General features: G+C 43.6%; 2 long non-coding RNA genes across 2 annotated transcripts in view; one reads left to right on the top strand and one right to left on the bottom strand.

Moving 5' to 3' along the window:
• LOC120369182 overlaps positions 1–16559 on the bottom strand; it is a 78514-nt gene that overhangs the window by 52002 nt on the left and 9953 nt on the right. Inside the window, exons 3-4 of the long non-coding RNA XR_005582989.1 lie at positions 7547–7719; positions 4508–4656 (exon numbers count right to left, since the gene is read on the bottom strand). This is a non-coding gene — a long non-coding RNA (uncharacterized LOC120369182). The remainder of the gene's footprint in view (positions 1–4507; positions 4657–7546; positions 7720–16559) is intronic.
• On the top strand, positions 1163–3235 carry LOC120369180. Its single transcript, XR_005582988.1, has 2 exons — positions 1163–1439; positions 1909–3235. It is a non-coding gene; the product is annotated as an uncharacterized LOC120369180 (long non-coding RNA).

The raw sequence follows: 16559 nt of genomic DNA, 5'->3' as shown, positions 1-16559 counted from the left end.
TCAAATTGTAAAATATACTTACCTTCCTGGGCAAAACACACTAACAAAGGGCCTAGTGCTTTGCAATTGAAGTAATGGGAGCTTTGTTTGAGCAAAAATTGCAGAATCTAACCCAAAGAGAAAAGAGCTATAGGTTAGATGCATTAGGTACTTCCCTGATATACAAATGTAATGCCCACAGATCCTGTTCATCAGAGGGGAGGATTGAACCTGGGACCTCTGGAGCTTAGTGCATGAGCCTATATGGCATGAGCTAAAAACAAGTTGGCTCTTAGCTAACGCTCTAGAGCAGGCTCATTTAACTTTCTCTCGCTAAGTTGTCTTGATGCCACTAGAGGTGACAGAACACCACACCTAAGAGGTGTGTGGGTTACACAAACATCCAGTACCCTTTATAAATCGCAAGCTTAAGGTCCTGATCCTGCAAACACTTAGGCACACGAATAACTCTACTCAAAAGTGAGCAGACCTATTGACTTCACTGTGGACCTTTCATCTGAATTGTTATTCATGTGCACAAGTGAAAAGTCCCGCTCTGTTATGAATATCAACAAATCCTCAGCAGCTGAAACAGTGCCTCTCAGTGAGCTACAGCAGTCAATCCTCAGCAGCACATAACAATTAGTATTGTGGTTACTTAGTATGTGAGGAAAACTGCAGATGCTGTGGCATTCTGATCCATTTTGAATTACAGTAGTTCACCCAGCCTTCCTCTAACTGCAAGAAGATCTATTTCATCATATGTCCATAATATGGCACATTTAGGAAAGAGTTGATGGAGTAAAAAGATCAAGAAAGTGTTGGAACATGCTGAAGGAAAAGCAGCAGCTAGAAAGCAAATGGTTAAAGCATTTGTTAGCAATAAGGATTAAATATGGTGAAAGAGAATTCTCAGCCTTGGTACCCAGTAGGGGAGCCTCGCTGGTGCCTGGATAAGCAGGGAAAAGCCTTGTACACAGACCTTGATATCTCCTCACTAAAGCCATGTTTGCAGTGAAGGACATTGATAGAGATTTAAAAAAAAAAAAAAGACACGGGGGAAAAAATGAAGTGCAACTTTCCAGAACGAGAAGTTCTCTCCCAGGTTTACATTTTCTAACCCATTGACGTATGTGAAAGAAAAAAAACAGGCGATAACTTCTCATCCTCACAGCACATTTCAGGCCATCTCTTCTAATCATTCCTTTTGTCAGTTGCACTCCCTTACATACCTCCCCTGGCCCACAAGTGATCCTTTCCAAGTTTTCAGCACTTTTACTAAGCAATGCTTTTGTGCACCCCACCTGCAGGTGCACCAGAGTCCTTGGCAAGGGGCAAGCTGATTATCACTTATGAAAACAGCTACACTGTATTGTCCATACTTCTTCAAGGTCTTGAGCAAGGCATAAATGCTGATGAAAATGAAGTTGATGCAGGCAGAGCTTCAGAGGGCTAATCAGGTAAGTCTTATTTGTTGTTTGAAGAGAAGGCTTTACAGTACTTTGCAGTTTACATACAACGTTTTTTTCTAACTCTCTTGTGTTTGTGATACTGGTCTAATGGCTTTGTAAAATCAAACAAAACTTTAGCATGAAGTCAGAATTATTGTACAATGTTAATCAGAATGCTATCTTGTTAATGACCTGAAATCCATCTTTAGATGATTTGTGGAGAAATTGTTATTGACTTTTTCCTTCTGCAGACTCCATATCTTATTTCCTCTTAAAGATAGCTAACTTAAATTGATTCATTTTCTATATACTGAATACTGTTAAAACAATATTGATGCTTGATATAGTCACCACTTTCTTGTGTTTTAACCACTGTTCTAACCTGTATCCATTGGGGGATATTTCAAGAAAACAGATACTGTTTCAAGGGTAATTACTGATTTTTATTCTCATTAACATATATATGTTTACACTTTAGGTTTCCTTGCCAGCTGTTGGATTTCTTTTGATTCTGCTCGTTGTTCCTTTTTCCTATGCATATACTTCTTTGAGAACTGGAACTAAAGAGGCATAGGGCATGGGAAAATGGGGCGACTGAGGTACTCCACCACTCACTCTACAAAGCATCATTGGGAGGCATGTGGGGGAAAAAATGAAAGCATAGTAAGTACCTGGTATTAACAAACAGGTTAATTGTGAAATTCTAAGGGTAGAAAAATGCTTTTTAATAGTAATGTGTAATAATTTACATAATATTTACTCAGATACAGTAGCTGAATGTTTGTCTCATGTTAATACATTTATTTTAATGTCTTGTCACGGGAGTAACAATATTTAGCACACGCCTATTTATTCAATTACAAGAATCAATATGAATTTGTTAGAGGTTCCTTCTTAAAGAAATGCATTGCTTAGGGCTCACTCCTGTAGTCCTTACTCAAGCAAAGCTACCATTAAATTAATGGGAGTTTTGCTGCAATAAGACTGCAAAAGTGGGCACTTTGGGTCAAATCCAGAGCCTACTGAAATCAGTGAGAGATTCTTTTTAATGCGTTCAGTGAACCCTGGATGAGGCCCATAGAACAGTCATGCCACTGTTACGAATGCTGGTGGTCTTTAATGGGACTACTCATGGGAATAAGGATCACAGGCTTCTTAGGGCCCGATCCTGCAAAATGCCGAGTGCCTTTTGTATGGTGCTGAGGACTCTCAGCTCCCACTGAAGTCATCTTGCAGGATCAGGCCATTAGTCTGAAACAAGTAAAGAAAGATAAGACTCACTTTTTCCTTTGTTTCATCCACAGGCATTTGGGAAGTGCAACCTGTAACCTGACTCCAATTTGTCACTCAACAGGAAAATAGCCATTCATTGCAGTGCTTTTATGTCTGATTCATTTTATTTAGTTTTGATACAGATATGTGATTTCTGGGAAAAGGGTCCATAGAAAATGAAATAAATTTGAGTTATATGTACTACAAGTGAAACAGAAATCTAATATTTTAATCATAAATCTGAAGTTTGCCTAGTACTGTATCACAAATTCTAATAACACTACTTTGTTTATTGCTACTTGTTTATATAAAGCAGGGCCATGTCATATTACATGGCATTCAATTTCTAACATATACTGTTATTATGCCACACAATACAGGCTAATTTAAAATAAGACAAACTAAGTCAATATAGAGATAAAATGCCATATTTTCTATTGCCTTTAGCATGTAGAGTTTTGGAGAACTTTCATTTTACTTGTGAGTTATTCCTTTCCATATATTAAAGTGTAATAAAAATATTCTACCCACAACTCTGTGTATTATTCATTTATTTCATATTGAGGCTGGGTGGAGGGGAGAGTCAGAGGTAATTTAAACACTATATTTTAGTAACAATGCATTTTCTTATCTGTTTGCAAGATGCTTGAAGGGTGTTTGAATGGAATAAAATAATTGAATTGTGTTTTTCATAACACTTTAATTAAACCAAAATGCATCACCACAATTAAAGAACAAAAGGGAAACAAATCTGGAATGCAAAACAAATGAAAGTAAAAACAATCTTGTTGCCGAGAGGGGAAACTCCATACAACGTATGGGCTACTCAAATCCGGAGATTTTGTATTAGAAATCAAAATATAAAAATGCAATTAAATAGACTATGGAATTGGTATGATGCTTGTAGAAAGCTCCCTTGTATAAGAATTATTATCTATTTTTATATTCAAAAGTGCATCCCACCAGGGTGCTCAGAAACACATGTTCAATATGATTAAAACCACACACAAAAAATACAAGTAAATCCATAGTTTAAACGAACACCATCTTAAAAGTCAAAATGAATCAGACATGGGCGTGTGTGAACTGTTAGCCCATTAAAGAGACAAAAGTGTGGTGGGAGGGACCGGTAATAAATATGGGGCCCAAGAGCAGTCATACTAAAAATGTTTGTAGGGGGAGAAGATTAAAGGTAGAGTGTGAAGCACTGAGGTGCATGTCAACAGGGAGAGAAATCCAAACCTTGGGGCCCAAAACAGGAATGGTCTCTCTTTTCTTTTGAAATTCAGATTAACAACTTTCAAAAAAAGCATATTAGAACAGCTGAGATTTTGGCAATAGCTTGAAAGTCAAGAAACCAATGTAATGCACTCCCTGCAGCAAAAAAGGAATGCGTTTCACTCACTGACTATTTTATGGGGTCATCAGTTCATTCATACATATCCATTGAAAGGCATTTATCCTGCTAGGAAATAAGAGGCAGAGTGTAAGGGCCCCAGTCCTGAGAGGAGCTAAGTACTCCCAATTCAGAGTCAGCGGAAGCTATCACTCCTCAGCATCTCACAGGATCAGGCCTTAGAGGCTAATGAAATCATTAAATGGGCTGGTATCTAAGAATACAGGTGGAATTTTCAAAATCACTTAAGTGAGTTAGGAGTACAAGTTTCATTGAAAGTCATTTAGGTGTTTTAGAAAATCCCTCCGTTTGTGTCAGTCTAACTCACCATTCCAAATATCATTGACTAGCATTCCAGTCATGGGGCCAAAATTAAGCTTCACAAGCCATTACATATTACTGTGCTTACCTGCTTGGCTGGATGGGGGCCTGAGCAGGAAGACGGAGGAGCAGCGTATAGTGGCTGGAGAAGGAGATAGGTGCAGGCAAGAAGCTGCAGTAAATTCCCTGTCTCTTCATGACGTTACTAAATCCAAACTTTACTCCAGCTAATCAACACTAATTAAAAAAAACATTGTTAATGGGGTTAATGCAAGAGTTAAACTAATCTGTTTTTGCCAAGTGAAATGGAAGCTTTTCCGTAGGGATTAGTAGGGGGGTGGGGATGAGGAAATTCAGCCATCCCCAATCTTAAAAAAAATGGGGGGACGGGGAGAAGGGGTGCAAAAACTTCTCATTAAACCCCCCTAAACTCATCTCCAGAAAGACAGATTGAGGGAAACTGATAAACGAATGTGAGGAATACAACATGCATAGAGGCATATGCTACTTAGCCAAATATTTAAAACACACATTAAGGCAATATTAAGGATCTGACTGAAAAATACAAAGAAAAGGAAATTCAGCGTTAAGTCTTTTACTGTCCTATCATGCTTCAGCACTGCAGAGTTCAGAGTGCTGAAATACTTTAGCACAATGTCCTGACTTAAAGATGAAGTGGAAGCCTTTAGCAAAATTCCTTTGCAAGACTATACTCACAGAGCTCATTTAATTTGTCATTTTAAGGGCAATTGTTAGGGAAAGGAAAGACTTTTATGATGCCCACTTCTATAGATACAAGACACTGATCACCTGCATCACAGCCAGTTACTGCAGTTTAAAGATACCATACAATGTATGTTATCTTCATCTGCATTACCATGTACTCTGTGGAATCATTAATCTCCAGGCAACAGATAGCATAGATCAGGGCCATTCAAAGATTTTATCTTAAGACCCAGAAAAAAAGAAAGAAGCAGAAAGAACCACTCCGGAGCTGCACAGAGGGAAAAACTGTTCTATTACATAACTCCAATTCCTGAAACGTACCTGCGGATGCCTGTCCCTGTAAACCTTATAATTAGTCTCTTTCTTGGGCCTCTCAATCCTAAAGAACACTTTGCACCAGCCTCTCTGTCATACAGTACATATCAGGTGAAGAAAGAGCTGGGGAAATTTTCCTCCACTAAAACCCCCTTTCCAAAGCTGCTTCTAATTTGTCAAGGAGCTCAGTAACTAATGATCATAAACTACTCACTCCTGTGTTGTCCATGAGGGGAACAAGGGAGTAAAAAAAATCTTCTGTATTTTAAAGTTTACCACAAACAAAAATAAAGCAAAAGCTATGGTTTGGCTATGTTGAGGCAGTGCCTCCCAGTATCCTAGGTGGAACCAGTCTGCTCCAATGTATTTCCTACCTTGGCTGTCCTAGCTGAGGTGACTCAGACCTCTGCAGTCAGTTTTCTTCCTCTCACAGTGACTGACAAGGGCTGCTTCCATCAAAGGGACTGACAAGGGCTGCTTCCCCATCCCTCTGCCCTTGCTCTCTATTCTCTTCTCTCATCTCTCTTCCTATTTTCCCTCTTGTCCATTTTATCCCCTACTTCTCCCTCCCCCACCCCCGCCCAGTCTCCCTAACTCTCATCACCATGTCCTCAAGGTATTTCTCTCTTCCTCCCTGGAATCTGCTGCTTTTTAGTTGGGGGTGGGGCAATTCTTACAGGTTTCTCCTCCTCTTGTGAGTAGTGCTTATTCAGAATCATCAGTGTCAAGTTTCTTATTTCCTTTGCCAAAAAACATCATTTTACCCACCTACATCCCATCCCATTCAAAAAGGGAAAGTAAAGGAGAGAAAAGTGGAAGCATTGCTTCGTGAACAGCAGTCATCTTGATTATATGCTGCTATTTTTTGAACAGCTATAGGGCAGATCCAGCAAATCTTTACTTATGCATTTGACATTACTCACAAGAGTAATCCCATTGATTCCCCAAGACTGCTCTCTTTGCTTACTCTTTTCCTAAGACCAGTTGTAAAGGTTCTGCTCATTCATGCCCCGATTCAAAAGAACACACAGGCAGGTGCTTAATTTTAAACACTGAATCAGGACCTCATAAAATGAACAGAAACAATATCATGGAAAATCATAATAAAAAAATTAACCAACACAGCCTGAATTTTAGATGTCCAGCACTCTTAATCAACTGCTCACAGTCAAAACTACACACCAATAATTTTTCATAGAAATTATGCAATTCTAAATAATGAATCATTTTTCAAAAAGTATGTTACTTGCAGTTCACAAAAGCAAGAGAAGTTCAATTTATCTAATAAATCATTCACTATAAATTGTACACTCAGCTTTTATTTCCTCACACCCCAAAGTTTTGAATGGCTGGTCCTTTCTAGTCCTATTCTTCTATGATTCTGTGTCCTGTTAATTTTGTGGAGAAAAATTAATTTGCATTAGGTCTCAATATTACAAACCAGAGTGATTCTAGAATTTTGCACAGATTTTTCCACATTATTACATTAGGATCAGGGCCTAGTTTTGATACCTAATGTGGATGTAACAGCAATGAGGAGTGAACACAGTTTGAGTCCTAATCTCACTCTGTGGGACATTTTTCAGAAACAAAATATAGAAATGGAAACTCATAAGAACAACATAAGCTGCTGTGCTACAATAAAATGTAGGCCAGGTCAAGCATATATACACAAAAATCATATTCACTGTTAAATCTGAACTATGGTCTCCCAATAGATAGGCCCCTACTTTAAATGACAAAGGTATTTTTCATAATCATTTGTCTCATTATTTATAAATAACCTTCTTGGAAACTTTCAAAGGAAACTCGATCCCTGACTGACATAACTTTTCCTGCTCACGGGTGCATACACACTGCTTTGTGATGTGGGGAGTTTGCTCACTGCGAGCTCTGTATTTATATTTTGTTTAGAAAACACAGTACTGAAATATTTGTTTTGAACCATGACCCATCCTGTCCTACCAGTATCAATCTTCACAGTGCAACCAAAATACCGCTCAGTGTTACCAGACCCTGAAATGCCAAGCATCTTAAGCCTAATTCTTAAGACTTGTATATGCTTCCATTTTGTAACTGTACTTACTTTTACTTGATTTTTCATACTGTAGATGATCCTAAATTCTGCCTTAATAAATCAAGGAGATTAGTGGAGACTGCTAGTTCAAGGCCTGCAGCTAATTTTCAGTCCAACTTTCCCTCTTACAGATGGAGTTTCTCTCCTTACCACACCAGGGACATGATGAGACCATTATCTCTCTAAAAGAAAAGAGAGGTCATTCATAACAAGGTTTGGGACTGATGTTTTGCATTACAATTGCAGGAATGCAGTTAATGTCACTGTGTACTTGTGCAATAGCTCCCCTGTAAAAGCATTTTATGGTATGTAATTAAGAAGACATTAGAATCTATTTTCCAAGCCATTGTAGCTCATCTAAACCTAACTTTGTTACATGAATCCACATTATTTTATTAATACCTCTTTTGTCTAATTGGAATATATTTTATGATCTAGGCATGAATGCCTATTATTAGCTTACATTTATATATAATATTTTATTGCAAGATATTTTTACAAAGTTTATTCCCAATTTGGCAATCAGATCTACGTGAGCAAATCACTGCACCCACATGCTGCCCAATGGAAACCAGTGGGTGAAATCCACTCCATCCACACAGAGCATAAGCATTGGCCTCTATGCAAGTGGCATGTGGAAGAGATTAAATTCACCTCACAACCCAAGGCCAATGTGCAAGTCTACTACGCTAGCCACAGCCACTCTGCTCAAGTCACTTGAGGATTGGGTCACCTGGGCTATCCCTACTGTGGCCTTCTCTCCAGCATTCATCTTCATTCATTCGTCTTTCTCTGTTCAGCCTATACAGGGGCTTAAGTAGAGTGGAGAGCCTTACTCTGATCCTGCAGACCACAACAAACCAATCTCACCCCACATGAATGTCCATAATCACAAGAGACCCAGGATATTCTCATCCAAAAAAGAGCATTAGCTATGTATTACTTGCACATATATTTTTTGTTAAACAAAAACAAAACAAAAAAAACCTTCAGTAGTCCAATCAGGGAGCAGAAACAAGTCCATATGATTTAGGTGATGACCAATCATACACCACAAAAAGCAAATAACCAAAGTGATCAATTCATGAGCAACCTAAAGGTGAAAGTTTAGAACACACATTTGAATAATTAATACATTTAATAACACAAACTGTTTCATAAACCATCTTCCAAACAGAAAAAAAGGACTAAAATCGTACAATTTTTGAAATTCAAATAATTCTAAATAATATAGTCATAATTATATATAGCTACAAAATTATTTGGAGTTTTGGACATTCAGCTGACACCATGAAAAAAACCTAGCAACATAATTTTTTATGCTCCATGAATATTTCTGGATTTCAACAAACAAAACAACAAACCAACCGAGATACCAAAGCTTGACAAGTCCGTTTACAAGACAGAATGCTAAGAAATATAATTTAGTGTTTAATTTTAATGTCAAATATTTTAAATGCTAAATAGCTGCTTTCACAAACAATGGAGAATTTTCATAGAACCGAGCAAGCAAATGAGTTGAATCTAAGGCAGAGTGTTTGACACTTTACCAAATGTTTGGTCACTTAGTACTTCATAATTGTCATGATGCTCAACATTGTCACCACCTGGTAGTGGCGGATTAGCCACTGGGCCAACAGAGCCCATGCCCAACAGGGCCCTGGCCAACTGGGGGGCTTTGGAAAAATGGGTGCCCCTGCACACCGAGCTGTTCCACCCACCCGGCACTCCTACTGAGGAGCAGGGTCAGGGTGCGGGGGCTTGCCCTGCTCCGCTGGCCCAGCGCACCTGACAGGGAGCAGGAGAAGTCTCCGCACCCTTACCCTGCTACCCGGCAGGAGTGCCGGGTGGGGAGTTGGGGGGACTGCAGGCAGAAGGGATGGTGAGGGGCCCCCACTTGCTCTGGCCCAGGGCCCTACAAAACCATAATCCGCCTCTGCCACCTGGGACATTAAAGTAACAGCAAGGATAAAACAGACACTTCTGTTCAAAAAGCACATCCATAGGCACTTCTCTTAAGGCACAGTTATGTCACTGCAGCTGTGCTGCTGTAGTGTAGATACTTCCTACATCAATGGAAAGGGTTTTTCCAATCAATGCAGTTAATTCACCTCTCCAAGAGGCAGTATCTAGGTCAATGGAAGAATGCTTCCGTTGAGCTAACCACATCTATATCAGGGGTTGGGTTGACCTGACTACCGTACTCAGGAGGCAAAATTTTTCATAGCTCTGAGCAACATAGTTGGGTTGATAATTTTTTAAGTGTAGACCAGGCTTAGGGGGCTGTAACTCTACCAGTATTGGTGCCACACAGTTGAGTATTTCCAGTTCCATCCAGAGGAGGGCATGTGTGTATATCTCTCTCACACATGCACTGTGTGGCTTGTAAGTTTGTCTCTCTCACCAACAAACAGCAGATGGTCCAATAAAAGATATTACCTCACCCACCTTGTCTCTCTAATATCCTGGGACTCTCATGGCTACGACAACACTGCACACACACACACACACACACACAATTACAACACTGATGGCGTCCTGCATGTCTTGAAAATCACAGGCAATTACATAAATTCAGCTTTATGAAAATAATCTAGCAGTTGCCATATACAGCTTAGTCAAATAACTGGAAAACAAAACAGATAATACAATTTTCTGATGCAGAAATGCTGCCTAAGGAATTAATGCCACTGATACTATTAATTCAAAGTGAGTATCTTGATTTTAATGGTGTTTCCCTTCTCAGAAACAGTGGTAACTCTAACTGATTAATTGAATGCAGCTTTCTCCTCTTAGCACATTTTCACAGTTGTAAATACATTTCTTCCACGTGTGCCTGTACTAGTTTTCATATAACTGGGGTGAAAGGCAATGATAACTCCTCTGTTTTTCAATTATGCCAGGAGCACTTTTAAAAAAAAAACTGACAAGCAATACCAGTAGAAGCCAGCCAAACCAACCACATCACATAGCTCAGTCCTTTATTTTCTTACAGCATGCTGGGCACATTGCTCTTCTGAGGAAGCAGGAGGCTCACTTTTCTCTGTAGTTACTCTCTCTCTGACCCAGGAGGGGCAGCGACAGACTCACTCCAAAGAAGAGAACTGTCTTTGAAGTGGAGGGGAATAAAGAGAAAAGTGGAGAGATCCCAGAGGTGCTCCCGAAACATTCATATCTTAATTAACATTCAGTATTCTTCAAGTTAAATGGACAGGACAGATACAACTTTAGATAATGTTTTCACTCCTCAGCCACTACATGCACTGTACAGCCAATTCACTCAAAACATTACCCACTTTGCACTGGTGTAAACGATGAGCCAGGCCCTGTAATTCTAACAACTGCATTTACGTATGCAAGATCCCATGCAGAAATAACATATCATGGCCAAGTTTTCAACTGGAGGAGCATAAGGTCAAGCACCATGGCCAAATTAAAGACTTTTAGGGCCCTGTGCACTATGGAGATTCCCCCCCGCAACCTTCCTTAGGGTGCGAGGCCCTGGATGGGAGATTGGGCCCTGTCTGCAGTGTGGGTGACCCCGGTGGGATGAGGGTTGGGATCTGCCTCCAGGAGGGGGACGCCTGGAGGGTGAGGTTGGAAAGCGAGCCTGCTCCTTGCCCTGGCCTGTTGGCTGTCACTCCAGCATGCAGGCAGGGCAAAACTTCAGTGTACTGCCCCCACCACCACTCAAATTTGGCCCAGCCACCCCTCCACCAAACCTATTGAAGGGCCAAGTCTGTTCAGGTGGGGCTGATCCAAAGTGCCAAGGAAGGCAGACACCTACCCATGGAAGTGCACCCACTCCAGGCCTGATATCAGGGTAACCAGGTCGAGAGTCAGCCCCTCCACACAGACCCAGAGGTGCAGCAGGCATCCTGGCATGGCCTTGGCAGCCCCCAGCACCTTGGGCTGTAGGTCTGGGGAAAACAGGGTGGCTAACCCCCATACCAAAACCTCAGTGAGGTGTTTGAAGTACATCCCATCTCCCCTTTTCAGCCTCCAGCTGGCTTTGGTAGCTGGATTGGTGAAAGTCTCCTGCAAGAAGATCACAGAGTACCTGGCACCTGTGGAAACTCACCCTACAGCCTCTGATGTTAAGTGATGCAAAGGAGGTGGGTTTCATTGGCAAGGTAGAGGATCCTCATGGCCAGGAGTGCCACCTGCCCTCATTGAGCCACACAGCAATCCATGGTTGATTTGATCCCAAAGGCGATCAGGGAATCGTGGAAGCTGCAGGCCCACTGGTAGACTGTGACCTGGCGTCCTGTTTCCTGGCCCTTTTGCCTTCCCCCATCAAGGCCCTCCCAGCTTGGAGGATGAAACTGAAGTCTCCCCACCACTGGAGAGCAAATTGCACCTTCCCCTGGAGCTACATGTGTCTGCCAGGAACTGGCACAGCTCATCCCACAAAGCGTTTGAGACAGAGCGCTCCATAGCCTCAATCAAGCCCAAAGACTCCCAGCTGTCCTTCATCTGGGTCTCCTTAGCAGCCCTACAGCCTAACAACAGGGACATGCTGGGACATGTGTCCCTGCCCAGGTACCAGCTCAGGACAGGGCTGCAGGCTAATTCACTCACATGCTAATAGAAACCAAAGGAGTGTCAAAAGGTATTGTAGTGTAATCAGGCCAATTCACTTGTGTGTTGTTTTGTTCAAAGGAAATGTTAATGATATTCCCTTATCTATAACCTGTTGATTGCTATTGCATTACATTTTGTATATCCCTGTAACTAGGTAACCCTAGATCAAAAGTGTGTGGTAGTGTTCAGCTGAGAATGTACCTGATGTGTAAACTTCATGAAAACTAATGAAGGATTGTTGTTTGTGATTACATTACCTTTTACGTTGTGTATATCCATGTAATTAAGTTATTCATCAAGCGGGAGTGGTGCCTTGGAAATGTAAATGAAGAAGAGTGCTAACTTCAAAGCAAGGGTTCTTGTGTTCAACAATGGGAATTCACAAACTCAGTCTGCATTTCCTATTCATCAAAACCCACATGGTTAAAGACAGTGTTCAGATTATTTTCTAGAGAAGCTATAAAATAGATTTCAAGGGATGATCCTGTATCTCTCTGACTGTTTGGACTCTTACAAGGAAGATATCAAATGCAAAGTGGAGCACCCCAGAAACATCTAGGGACCCTGAAAAGACTTTTGGGAAACTAGCAGTGTATTATATCAACCACTATGATTTTGGACCTACAAACTTTTATTATATTTTACCTGCTTTAACCTCTCAATAACTCTCATTCTTAGCTAATAAACCTATAGTTAGTTTATAGAACTGGCTGTCAGCACTGTCTTTGGTGTGAGATCCAGAGTACCAATTGATCTGGGGTAAGTGACTGATCCTTTGGGACTGGAAGTAACCTGCTGTGGTGTGATTTTGTGTTTTAATAATCTTTTTAATCACAAAGTTCCACTTCTCTGCGTGGCAAGATAGGCTGAGTGCCGAAGAGGACTGTCTGGGACTCCATGCTAAGACTGGTATAGTGATCCAGGAGTGCACAATTGGTACTGGTTTGGTGGAATATACCACCAGTTGGGGGTGCCTGCCCTGACAGGTTTCTGACAGTCTGACCTGAGATTGGAGTGGCTCACAACTGTGAGTGCCAGACAGCATGACTATACATACCCCTCCCTCAGTGGTAGCAGAACGCTGAACAGCATCACCCACACTGCATTGTCCACCTGAGCTCCCAACACAGGTGCGGCGGAGGGAGTACATCAGCCCCCAGTGGAGCAAGGAAAGGGAATACAACCACCTCCCAAGGATCACCTCCTGAGAAAGGAAAGAGGACAACCTCCGGGGCAGCCACAGCATGGGAGGTGGAAGGTGGATAAAGGTCCCTGGCAGCTGAGCCACCATGGTGCAGCACCACCTCACCAGGCACAGAAGTCATTGGGGCAGATGTAGGGGGCTCTTCTATGACACTGGGCTTGGGTGCCAGGATGAGTTTGACACCTGCAGCCTTGGCATCAGATTGAAGACTGAGTCAGGGCCCCTCTGCTGATCTGGGAGTGACTGTCCTGTCTTGGAAGATGGGGGCATGTGCCCTGGAAGGCTCTGACCCTGGCTGTTCAGCACCAGCCATTGCTGGGACCAGCTTGGTGGCATCAAGCTGGGCAGGTGGAAAAGGGAGGGGATGCCCCAGGAATGAGAGCAGGGGCAGCACCCCGGGCAGTAGGCTGGGGAAGGAGGAGGTGGTGGTGGACTCAGCACTCCATCTGAGGCCCTCTGGCAAAGGGTTGTTCTCCCCCTTGTTACAAGGGTCAGGGCCTCACTCTCCTCAACGTTCACTCAGACAGATAGTCTAAAGGTGGTGGGGGCCCTCCCTCTAATGCTTCCCTCAGGAGGTGACAGCATTGGCCCCCTCTGCTGCCAGAGCCTCCTTGGCCAGTTCCATCCATTGGACTTTCTTGAGGGGCATGGATTGAGGTCCAGCAGTGGCCCCCCAAAGGTCTTACAGGAGGCCTCCTCCCCACTCTCGAGGGCAAGGTGCTAGGCCAGTGAATTAAGTTTATCGAGCTTTCCCCCGTAATTAGTACCAGCCCTCCATGGTGGTATTGTTGGCTGGCTGGCTGACGGGGGTGGGTCCAGGGGCAAAGGCGATAGGATTGGAATTTAAGGAGGATGGAGATGGGGCAGCAGAGGGAGAGATGCTCTCCTCCTGAGATGGACCCTCTCCCGAGCTCCTGGATGTCCTAGCTACCCCCTCCTCCAGGGACCTCATCCAACAGCTTTTATCAGCAGCAGGGGCCCACCCACTCAGCTGGGTGTGATGGGAGGCCACCACTGGCACCCAAGTGGGATCATCGGTTGCCCTGAAGCCTTGCAGAGGAAGCACTGAGCCTCCCCGATGAGTAGTGGACCTGGCATAAGGCTCCCTGAGGGGCACCTGGAAGGACCTCTCCAAGCTCCCTCCACTATAGAGCACCACTGGCAGCTGAATGGTAACTTGATGGAGGAACAAGGGGATGTGACAGAGGGTAGGGTCCTTACAGCTCAGCAGGAGAGGGCTGATGGTTGGCACCAGCTTCCCCAGGGTGGAGTGGGGAAGTAGAATGGCAGTTTTAGGAGGAAGGGCAGGATGAAGGTGAGGACCACCCATATCCCCAAGTCCTTCAAGCACTCAAAGGGGATGTAAAGCCCCCCCACCCAACTGAGATGCCTTTTTCCATCACCTCCTGGGCAAAGCCTCTGATCCCAGAAAACAACTTTCTTGTACAGCTTGGAATTGCCACAATGGCCAAGGACCCCACCACCTGGGCCAACAGCTGCATGTAGGTTTTGTCGTAGAGCAAGGCAGCCACCAGGAGACTGCGTTGATGGTATTAGCAGAGGTGCTGGTAGCTGTGGGGACAGATGGGGGAGAAACCTGAGGTGGGGCAACAATGGTGGCCAAGGGTCTCCCCCTTCAGTATCGCTCCATCCCACATAGACAAAGCCATTGGAGCGGAAGCTTCATGCACAGCCATGTCAGGGTCCACCATCAAGGTCAGGTGATGGGATCAGCCACCAGAGAGCAGAATAGCAATAATAAATAGAAACATGGAGATGGGGAGAACAGAGGCTAAGGGTTCCTCACCACCACCCCACTGAACTGCATGTGGTGGGAGGAGGGTGCAAACAGAAACTGGAGGATTAGTCAAACAAGAAAAAAAAAAAGGGAGTCGCATGTGGGGGGAACCCGGCTGCACTGGGAGTGAAGGGCAGATGTAAGTGGGGTGGGGTGTGTGTGTGTGTACGCGCGCGCACGCTGAATGGGATAACAAACAAAAGTTGGGGGTGGGGGGTCTCACCAGCACAGAGATTCACAGGTTCACAGAGGCAGGAGGGAAGCAGCCAGGGGAGGCTGGAGAAAGCAGATACCACATCCTGGGACATCCTGGGCAGGCAATAAACAGGAATGGGTGTGGGGGCTGGACAGATTGCAAACAATGAAATGGGGGCTGGGCAGGACAAGTAGCAAGCAGCAAAGTGGGGGTGGGGGAAGGGAGGGAGAGGCCCACCAGCCCACTGCAAACTGAAGGACAGCAGGAAAGGAAAGTCTGGGAAGGGGCAGCACAGGTACCCACATGTGCTTGTGAGGCTGGAGGGTCTCTGCTGCTATACGCCCAGGCTGGAGAGGTGGAGGGAGGCAACTGAGTGGAGGCAGTCCACAGGTGGTCTTCGGAAGCAGAGGCAGGCGAGCGGATGGACTGCAGCAGAGGGCTCCACGCCACTTCCCTCCTCCCCAGCAGCAACAACAGCAAAGCAGCAGGGGTGGTGCAGCCCCAGCAGTACTGGAAACCCCCACCCAGAGTCACAGGTGTGCAAGGAATGAGTAGGGGGATAGTAGGAAGAGAAAGGAGGGTTCAGTGTTTAAGGCAGTTGAATGCTGCCCTGGAGCCAATCCCTGCCTCTGCCACAGAGTTCCTTCCTGATGCTGGGCAAGTCACTTAAAATCAAAATGCTCACATTTGGCCGCTAATTGTGTGTTCCTCACTTGTGGGTGGCAGGGGCCCAATGTAAGACATCTGGAGCCAAATGACCATTAGGAAATTAATTTGTATTCAGTGCACACTTTGGATGGTGTGTCTTAACTAGGTAGGGGCACACATTGAATGAGAAGAAATGTTGGTTAACTACTTATTCACTGAAGAAGGCAGGGGATCTCTGGGGAACAAATAGTATGTGATCAATTAGTTAATGACATCAAAATGAAGACACACAAGAGGGTTGAGTTTAGATTTCACTTTATTTGGGGGGGGGAAGTGTTAAATGTAATTCTAATAAAATCAATTATTTAGTGTTAGGAGAAAGCCTTCCTTTCCCGTTATCATGATACTCATTTGCACAGCAGAATGACACTGGTTCTCTATTCAGGGAAACTCTAAAACAATGCAAGCAAAAGCAGGGTTTGCCCTTAGTGAAGCAGAATGCACCGTTTGTGCACACAGTTGCTTCACAAACCACAGTGCCCATTTTCAGTCCATTAATAGCTTCTCTGCTGAAGATCACTAGCCAGGTCCC

This window comes from Mauremys reevesii, linkage group 7 (genome assembly GCF_016161935.1).
Source record: "Mauremys reevesii isolate NIE-2019 linkage group 7, ASM1616193v1, whole genome shotgun sequence".
Lineage (NCBI taxonomy): Eukaryota > Metazoa > Chordata > Testudines > Geoemydidae > Mauremys > Mauremys reevesii.
The sequence above is the reverse complement of the archived record's forward strand: the minus strand, read 5'-3'. Positions and strand labels throughout refer to the sequence as shown.